Raw genomic sequence first — 10,042 nt, forward strand, 5'->3', positions numbered from 1 at the left:
TTGGGCAGGGGACATTATACAGCCTACGTCATCAGCCATCCCAATGCTGAAACAATATTTGCATGAACAGAGTATCTTCATTGGCAGGGATGTAGGATATGATGGTCCAAACAGCATAGACTTCCCACTCACTAAGGGTTATCTAGCTACTCTGCTCCTGAATGGACAATCTGCCAGCAACAAAGACTAAAACCAAGCCCCAACTATGGCATCAGCTCTTGGAGAATTAAAGCATCATATGGTGGCAATCAATGACATTGGACCTCTTCCCTCCTGGAACAGGTAGTAAAACAGAGTTGATTCCAGGGTAGAAGAAAAGTCCAATGTAACAGACTTGCCACCAAAGAATGTTTCGTCTCCTCAAGAGATAGTGCCGTATCAGCAGTTCAGTGTTGGTCTCTGTTGGTGGCAGCAGTTCATCTTGCCTGGCAATGATTAAGTAGAATGCTTTCATGATGGGAGAGAGAAAGCTTCTCACCATATTTTAAGCTACTTCCCAGTCACTTTGGGCTCCTTGAGTCAAGTGACCGGCAGATAAGGAAACACTTTCCCCAAGGAGTCATTTATTTGAAAATAAATGGACAAGTACACCAGCTATGACCTGAGAAGGACATGGTGACCGCTCAGAGTTAAAGTCTGGGTCAGAGTTAAGGTCTAGGTGAACCACCTAGACAAACAGGTGCAGGCTGAAGTGGAGAGGAATCTAGAAGGGGTAGTAAAGGAAGGAGATGATATTTGTTGCAGTCCTGAGACCAAAGGCTGTGGTGGGGCACTATAGTTCATCTTACAAACCTTACTGTAGTAAGTTTCCCCAGGAAAAGAAATCAATTGGAATCCCAAAGGAGTCATTCCCAGATAGGGAATACAAGGCAAGCGGGTCTGAGTAGCACACATGGTGGGCTCTAGCACCCCCTTTTGGGACTGAGACACTCATTCCCAACTGCTGGTTGTGTTGTCTGCTGACAGCCCACTGTTGAGTCCCTCCTCAGGGATTGCCCCCAACGTGGGTTACCCCACATCAAATCACTAGTCAATGAGAGTTACAAAAGCCGGAACCCCTTACCTTAGTCCAAGACATCTCAAAAGAGCCATCCCAACTGAGAGCTCCATGTGAATTTGGCTGAGGGCTCTGTTGGAACTGCCTTGCCATTCAACATCTCTCTCTACACAGCCCCACGTCCGTCTTCCCATTAGAAGTGTCTTTCCCAAGACCACTCCCAATAGATCAGCTGCACACAAATCTCCATTGCAGTTGGCTTCCCATTGAACCCAAATTATAACAATTGGCTTTCTGTTTTTTTGGTTTTTTGTGTTTTTTTTTTGGCACCATTCAATCTACTAGAAAGCCTTCTGTAAATTTACAAAACTATATAAAAGCTCTGGTGTCCTCAGTTGCATAAGTTTGAATACCTCATATTTTTGGTATTGTAAACAAGACCATGTTACTAAGCCTTATGGTTCATTATTCCTAAGTAAGTCTAAAGCTATTTATATGTTAACAAAACATGATACACCTGTAAGAACTCCAAGGAATGTGGTATATTCTGTCTGGATCACAACATAGTGTATCTTAGAAGAAACTTATTGCGCATCATGTACTCTTGTAAACATTTACCAGAAAACAATTTGTTAAGTTTTGGTCCATCATTCTTTCACTCTCTTGGATTCAGTGCTTGGAATACCCATTGGTCTACAGGCAGTAGCTCAAATGCCATTATTACAGAAATAAATCCTTTATTACATGGATTTATTTAATGCAGTAAAGTTTCTTTTACTCCTAATATTAAAGTAATGGCACACCTTATCAGTGGTGTCTTAGAGTTGAAAGAATAACAGTAATAAGAGTTTATATAATATCTCCTACTACTATGTTACTAACATTTCTTAGAATATATCTTTAAAATGTATCTTACCTCATAGTGCCCTATCAATAAAGAACAATATTCCTTATTGGACTATTATTAAAGTCAAGAATTCAGAAACCAGAATGGTGGTTTTCCAAAATTAACTTGCTAGAGAATTCTTAGTCTCAGTAACTTTAGTTTCTTCATTTTAAATATCTCACATTTTCCAAAGCAACATAAAACATTAAAATTTTCATGTTATCAGTTTGTTTTATGTTGTTTCTAGGACTATTGGGATTTCTACTTAAATGTGTCAAAGGTGTTCCTCAAAACTATCCTCAAAATGTGTCATAGGCTGGTCAAAGCAGAAGTCTTGACTTCTCCTCCCGTCTGACAAAAAAACTATTCTTTTCCAATCTCAGAAAGTAGCATCGCCACCTACCTTGTTGTTCAAGTCAAAATTCTGTTTTATTCCTCTTTTCCCCACTCAAAAAACAGCTCGTCAGCAAGTTCTGTTACCTCTGTCTCTAAAACATCCTGAATCTGTCCTGTCCTCAGCACTCTCACCCTGGCCAAGCTACCATCATTTCTATCCTGTTATGACCCCCAAACTGGTCTTTCTACCTCCATTCCTGCCCCCTTCAGGACACACATAACTATCCAAAAAACTTTTTTTTTAATGCAAAGCGAAATACATTATGATTCTGTTCAGCGCTCTGATACTCCCCATTGATTATAGAATAAAATTAAAAACTCCTTACCATAGCCTACAAGCCACCCTGCCATCTCTATCCTCTATCCTACCACCCTGAGGTCATATCATATTATCTCCTCACTCTCTAGCTCCATACTCTTTGACTTTAGTTGTTACTGTAGTTGTTGTTCAAATATGCCAGTTTCCTATCTGCCTTGGAACTCTTGCTCTGTTCCCTCTGCCTGGGACATTCTGCCCCACGGCTTCCTGTTTGCTATGTCTCTTCATCAGGGTCTTAGCTCAACTCTCACCTCCTCAGGGGTTTCCCTGAACCAACTCCAAAGTAGATTACTTGTCTTGCTAGGCACTTGTTAACAGATTACCTTGTTTCTGTTTTGTAGTCTTATCACTGTCATATATTTTAATTTTATATTTCATGTTTCTCCCTTAGTGGTACCTGAAAATAGGAGATACATATATTTTTTAATATATATCTCTCTATATATATATCTATATATTTTAATATATATCTATATATCGATGGATAGATTTTTTAAAATAAATTTATTTATTTATTTTTGGCTGCATTGGGTCTTCATTGCTGCACGTGGGCTTTCTCTAGTTGCGGCGAGCCGGGGCTACTCTTCCTTGTGGTGCATGGGCTTCTCATTGCAGTGGCTTCTCTTGTTGCAGAGCACGGGCTGTAGGCACATGGGCTTCAGTAGTTGTGGCACGTGGGCTCAGTCGTTGTGGCTCGCAGGCTCTAGAGCACAGGCTCAGTAGTTGTGGTGCACGGGCTTAGTTACTCTGAGGCATGTGGGATCTATCCGGACCCAGGGCTCGAACCCATGTCCCCTGCAGTGGCAGGGGGATTCTTAACCACTGCACCAGGGAAATATATATATAATAATGTAAATATATTTTATGTTTATTTCTATTTATGCATATATTTATATGCATGAATATATAATATACAGTTGACCATTGAAAAAATGCAGGGGACTAGAGGTGCCAACTCTCTGGACAGTCAGAAATCCACATATAACTTGACAGACAGCCCTCCATACCCTCAGTTCCTCCATATCCCTGGTTCCAACCAACCGTGGATCATGAAGTACTGTAGTACTTATTTAGTGAAAAAAAATCTGCCTATAAGAGAACCCATGCAGTTCAAACCCATGTTGTTCTAGGGTCAACTATATTTATATATAACTCTATATTTATAAAATGTATCATATATATAAATACAATATATTATATATTTAAAATAATATAAATAGATATATAAATGAATACTATCTCAGTATATAGGGCAAGGAGTTTAGTCTTATACAGAGAATGAGCTTTATATCTAATAAAATATGTATTAAGTTAAAGGTGTCTCCATCAAAAGTACAAAATACATACTTATGTGTCATTTCCTTGTAAGGGTAAGGAATTAAACTCCAAACCGTTTAATTCCTTACCAAATTCTAAGACAAATTCTAAGACAAATATTTTTTCTCACATTTTACATTTCTATACGTATTGTAATCCATGGGTTTATTTAATGCAATAACATTTCTTTTACTCCTAATATTAAAGTGATGGTGCATCTTATCATCAGCGGAGTCTTAGAGTTGAGGGAATCATAGTAATTAGAGTTTAATAAACGTTGAATTGAACGCAAGAATGAAGCTCTACCGTGTAAACACCTGGCCGTGTGCATGTGGGGCAGATAACAGAATTACGGTAGGATCAGTGATGCAGGACAGCCTGCTCTGCGTTTCCCTGACTGACTCTGACAGAGGGACAGGGAACTGAACCCCTGACTGTGAGCTCATTATTGCCAAGCTCCAGCTAACCAATTTAGAGAATACCTGGGTCAGAAAGCAAAAAATAAATGTGAATGCAACTTCAACAATACATAAAAAATCTCACTAAATTGTAAAGAAAATTAAGGTTTTTCAAATCATAGTAGCTTTCTCCTATGAATGTTTTTGATAACCTTATCAGTGTCTCTGAGATTTTCCACATATACAACATTTTTTTTGTATTTTATTTTTTAAAACTTGAGAGAAACCAGTAGTACTTAATTTTCATATTTAGGCAGTGTTAACACCTAAGGAGTGTAGAATGAATTAAAGTTTGCATCTCTTCTGCTGCTATTAGTCAGGTGATTTAATTAAAGCAGTGAGATTTAATAATTTCTCATAGTCCTCTTATCTGTGATGTGAGCATAAACCATCCCCTAAAAGATAAAACAAAGTCCTATGGTGTCATGGGAAGAAATCAGAAGTAGCATTCCTTGTTTCTCTCCCTCTCACTTCTGAGTGGCCATGTAGGATGCAAGGACAGATAAGTTTTTCAGATGACTGTAGAATAGCAACCAACTCCACGTATATCAGCCCTACAGCCAACACGTTCCCTAGACCTTAGGATAGTAAATGGGCTTTACCTTGCATGCCTACTCTGATTAGCGTCATCATCCTGCATCACTGGTGTGAGAAGGATTTCTGAAGTCCAGCCGGGCTCAGAAAGAAAGAGTATTATCATCAATTAACAAATCGGAGCAATTTACATAGACTATAGTGACCAGAACTGGAAATTCCAGGCCTAAGTAAACCCAGTATGTAGCCGTGGCGTTATGTGCTTTAAAGTGTGTGTGTGGGGGGGGGTGGGGGGCAGGGGATGATAAAGGAAATTAGAAAAGTTTACTCTCTAATTCCTACAGTTAATATATATTTTTTTAAAACTGATACTTTTAACTATGTTCTCAACCTTTGTTTTTGAGTGCCAACAATGAGCCACATATTGTCTTAGGTGCTGAGGATTGGTCAATAACCAAAACAGCAAAATACTGCCCTCATGGAGCTTATATTCTAATGAAAACAATAAAAAATAATGTCAAATATGTATATAGTGTTCATCATGTGCCAGATTTTGTTCTAAATGAATTTTTTAATGTATTAGCTCATTTAATTGTCACAAGAACCCCACAACATGGGTGCTGTTGCTTCCTAAAGTCACGCAGCAATTCGGTGGTAGGACTGAGTTTCTAACACAAGTTTTCTAGCTCCAGAGCCTGCGTATTAACCACTGCTCTATATTGCTTCCTCTATGCTACACTGCTTCTCATTCTTTTAGGTACTCGGCTACAGTGGTGAACAAAACAGAAAAAGTCCCTGTCCTCTCAGTAACTCACATTCTGGAGGAGGGAAACAGACTATGACCTCTAATCACTATTTGAAATAATTTTCAAATAGTCATTAGAGGTGCGGATAAACCAAAGGAGAGCAATATCATAAAGGACAATCAGGAAACGGCTCTCTAAGGAGATGAGAACTGAATGATAGATGGGATCGCACAGAAGGGTGGGAACAGAGGGAGCAACTAGTGCGAAGGCTCTGGGACGAGGAATCAGCTCAGCACGTCTTTGGAAGGGAGTGTGTGAGATGAAGAGTGAGGTTGGGGAGGAACAGTGAGAGATCAGATAAGAGAGAGAGGCCTTAGCCAGATCATGGAGGACCTTGCAGGTCCTAATAAGGGATGAGGATTTTGTTCTCAGAGCAATGAGGAGCCACTGGAGGGTTTTAAACCGATAGAGGTACAATATAATTTAGGTTTTTAAAACAAAAATAAAAAGGTAAAGGAAAAAAGGAAATACAGAAATCTCTAATACGTGATAGTTGGCATTTGTCTTAATTTGCTCAGTAATTAATTTTCATTTTCTAATGTTTGCGTCTTCTAAAGTAAGCTTAAAAGTGAGTGGGTTGTTATCATCCTACCCACACATTTCCGGCATATGCTCATTAGCCGAAATGCTCCACCATGGAGCTTTAGAGCAATTGCTATAAGCCCTAAGAAGAATTATAAACAGAACCAGTTCCAAAAGTGGAGGCAGGAAGAATGTGGAAGGACAGACTACATCACATTTAATACCAAGACCGTCCTTAAAGAAGCATGGGGATCTAAAAGCCCCCTGGTTCCATGCCACGGTCCCTTTCCTCTGTTTTGATCACTGTCGTTGGCCTGAGATTTTGGTCTTCAACTGATATGCTGAAGTGATCTTCACTAGCTCTTTGTCAGGGTGATACTCAATAGATTCAAAAACCAGAAGCACACAGGCACTGGCCAATTGGAGTAGATGCTGCCTGTAGCACTGGGACACAGGGCCTCTGCTCTGCCAGGAATTGTACCTTGAGTTGCTGAATGGTGGAGAGGTCTTAGGGGTCCAGGGTCTAGGGGAAGATGGCCGGGATTGTTGGTAAGGGAGGCTACTCAAGACAGTGGCTATTTACCAACTGATACAGACGTAATTCAATATTTTAACAGTTCTTATGGCCATGCTGATATTGTTGTCTACATTACCCTGTCTCCTGGATAATTTAACAAGGAGCATGCTGAGCTGGATGTGTCCAGCAGAAACAGGCAGGAGCTGGATTCACATAAAGTTGTGTCAAGTCTTTCCTTCAAATACTTGGGCTGTTTACACAAGAACAATCAAATGTATTGGCTGGAAGTTTTCCCTCACTGTGAGAGAACAGACCGATTCCCACAACACATTTTTGCTGGAATAGCTAGCTGCATCAAACCAGCTCTGTTAGGAAAACACCACCCACCTCAGTCTGGTCAGCCTTGAACCAGACTGTTGTCCTCATACAGACACCAAGTCATAGTACAACAGAGAATAGTTTGCCAGTGAATATTAGTTGGTTAGCCAACAATTTAGTAATAAAGGTACTGTAGCAGACCTACTCACAGTTATTATTCTTAAATGACAACCAACACAGCATCTACCTTGGATAGCTTTTCAGAAGCACATTTCTTCCTCTCAAGGAGTTTTTATAAATACTCATACCCCAATTTGAAATAATCAATTACAAAATTTCTGATAAAAGTTAAAAGCATCTCTCCATCTTTAAAATCTTTAAACCATATAACTTTTCAAGTGCCTTTAAGTGATTACTTTATAATTCATATAAATAAACATATCAGTATATAATGAAACATTTAGATCCATGAGATACAAAGTAAATTGTTTATTAATAGATAATTCTCATGGTGTTTAGGGACCTATTTTTTGCTGGAAGTACACTGTACATCAGTGTAATGTCTAGCTCTATGATTTCTTCAAAGACTTTTTTGCTTCCAGTATGTTGCTGGTATTTTTCTTTTGCAGGGAAGAACTGGGAATACCATTTACATTAGCCTAATTTTAAGGTTTTTGTAACATTTTTCTGGCTAGCTAATACTTTTACATTAAGGCTATTTTTTCTCTAAAGAATAGTAATATAATAAAACCCATTTTATTTTTCTGGAATAGTGTAGAAAAATTGGTACCATATGCTCTTTCTTTTCATTCATGATATTTTATGTAAATGTAGTCACTTTTTAAAATTATAGTTTATAAAGTCCATAGTCATGAAAGTGTTTCTATAAAATTATAGTCACAAAAATACATGTCTACAGTTTTTGTTTTTATTTAAATTATAATTATTCCTCTTTAGCTGTCAAGCCCAGTTTTAAATTCAATTTAAATATCCGTCTCCTGTTCATTAACAGTATAACACAAATTTAAGAATGAAAGCATGTTAAAAGATCATAGCCAATTTTAATGTCTAAGCCATTTGAAAAATTGATTTTAAACATTTCAATCTATCATATTTAAATGAAAAGAACATTAACAAATGTTAGTTGCTTTTTAGACAAGTAACATTCATAGAGGTTCATCTAAATTAGCCTTTCAATTCTGTGACTAGCTAGAATCCATATTTTGCAATGAAAAATAATAAAGGTGGGTCATATCCTCAATCATTACCTCATCCAAACAAACGTGAGGAAATCACTAGCCTATATGCCTGAAATTAACAGAGTTATATTTATAATAACTCAAAGCACATCATCTCCTAGTACTTGCCCATAATAAGATATATGCTTCCATACTATACAATTTTCTTGTAGTTAGTTCAACACATTAATCATGTCAAGGGTATTTTAGGCAGTTGTCCAAGATGCATTGGCTTTCAATGGGTATTTGGTACTTGTTTTGCCAACATCCAGCCTCCCTTCTTCAACAGCCCTAAATATTATTTCAGCTTCTACCCTTCCTTCAGTCTCAATCTTTAAACCACTTTAAGGCAATCAGCACATCATCCATCCCCAGGCATAGGGGTTGGTTCAGGGGTGGGATGTGACCAAAACTGCTAAATCGGTGAAGTTCAGATTTGTAGTGGGAGCTGCCTGATAGAGCTCACCTGTTTTCTACTGGATTTATTCTAAAATGAAGAAGACTGTGAAATCAGTGCAGCTCTTTGGCCACTGCCAGAACTGAGAAAGGAGGCAGCAGAGAAGAGGCAAAATTAGGGGGTAGAGAGAAACCATTGACATTATTTGGGCACTAAATTCAGTCATTTCCCCTTGCTTAAGCTGTTTTCAGTTGGGTTGACTAACAGCCTGTGTTTCTGGATCCAATTTCATTGTCTTCTAAAAAGCGTATGTTCTAAGCACTCACTAGGGAGACCTGAATGCCAGAGTTTATGGTAATCATCATCTTCAGTTTACATTTATTGAGTGTTTGCTAGGTACCAGGCACTATCCTAGTTGCTTCACATTTATTAATTTGTATAATCCTCTTAACAACCTAGCAAGTGAATACTGTTACCCTCATTTTACAGATAATAAACGGAGGCACAGAGATCAAGATCACACCTTAGTAGATGGTGGAGCTGAGATTCTATCTGAATCAGTCTTACTCAGAACCACTGCTCATGAGTTGCTGTGCCTTAGTGCCTCTTGAAGGCTACTTGAAGACACTGTCCAGAAATAAATTCTTACATTTGTGTATACAACAATATAGTGTATAAACAGCTTTTATATTAAAATGCCCTATTAAATTAACGGTTAAGTTACTGTTATTCCTGTTTTACAAACGTGGAAAAAATTCAGCGATTAATGGGCTTATTTACCCAAGGTCATTAAACTAATGAATGGTGAATTCACATCTCCTTCCATGGAAAGGAAATTTGGATCAGAAAATTGTTTCCCATGGGCTCTTTTTATAGAGATAAATGTTTGAATCTTGGATGAGAATAGCTGGTTAAAATCATTCTCTGTAACTTTATAGTATAAAGGGTACCCTCTGGGCTGTCTGAGAGATATCAGCGTTAATGATCGATTAATATTACAATTTTATTTTATTTTCACTCTTCAAATTGATGCCTAGCTCTGCTGAAATTATTTACTTCTTCCTTAAACATACTTTGATTTTCAATATCATTATTCCTGAGTCTTGACTCCAGAACTGGATGGGTGAGAATATGAGGCTATTATAGCACAGTGAAGAAGTCAAGATAGAAGGTATATCTCACCAATTCTTCAACTAACTTCTACCTTTTCTTTTAAAATCATAGGAAATCAAGAAGTAAACCCTGTGTTGGCTGTTTTTTTTAATCTGGGAAAACAAAGGTATGGCTTTACAGATTCTTAATTCTATAAGGACTGACACTCCCCCCACCCCACCAAA

This window comes from Balaenoptera borealis (assembly GCF_965194805.1).
Source record: "Balaenoptera borealis genome assembly, chromosome: 2".
NCBI classification, from domain to species: domain Eukaryota; kingdom Metazoa; phylum Chordata; class Mammalia; order Artiodactyla; family Balaenopteridae; genus Balaenoptera; species Balaenoptera borealis.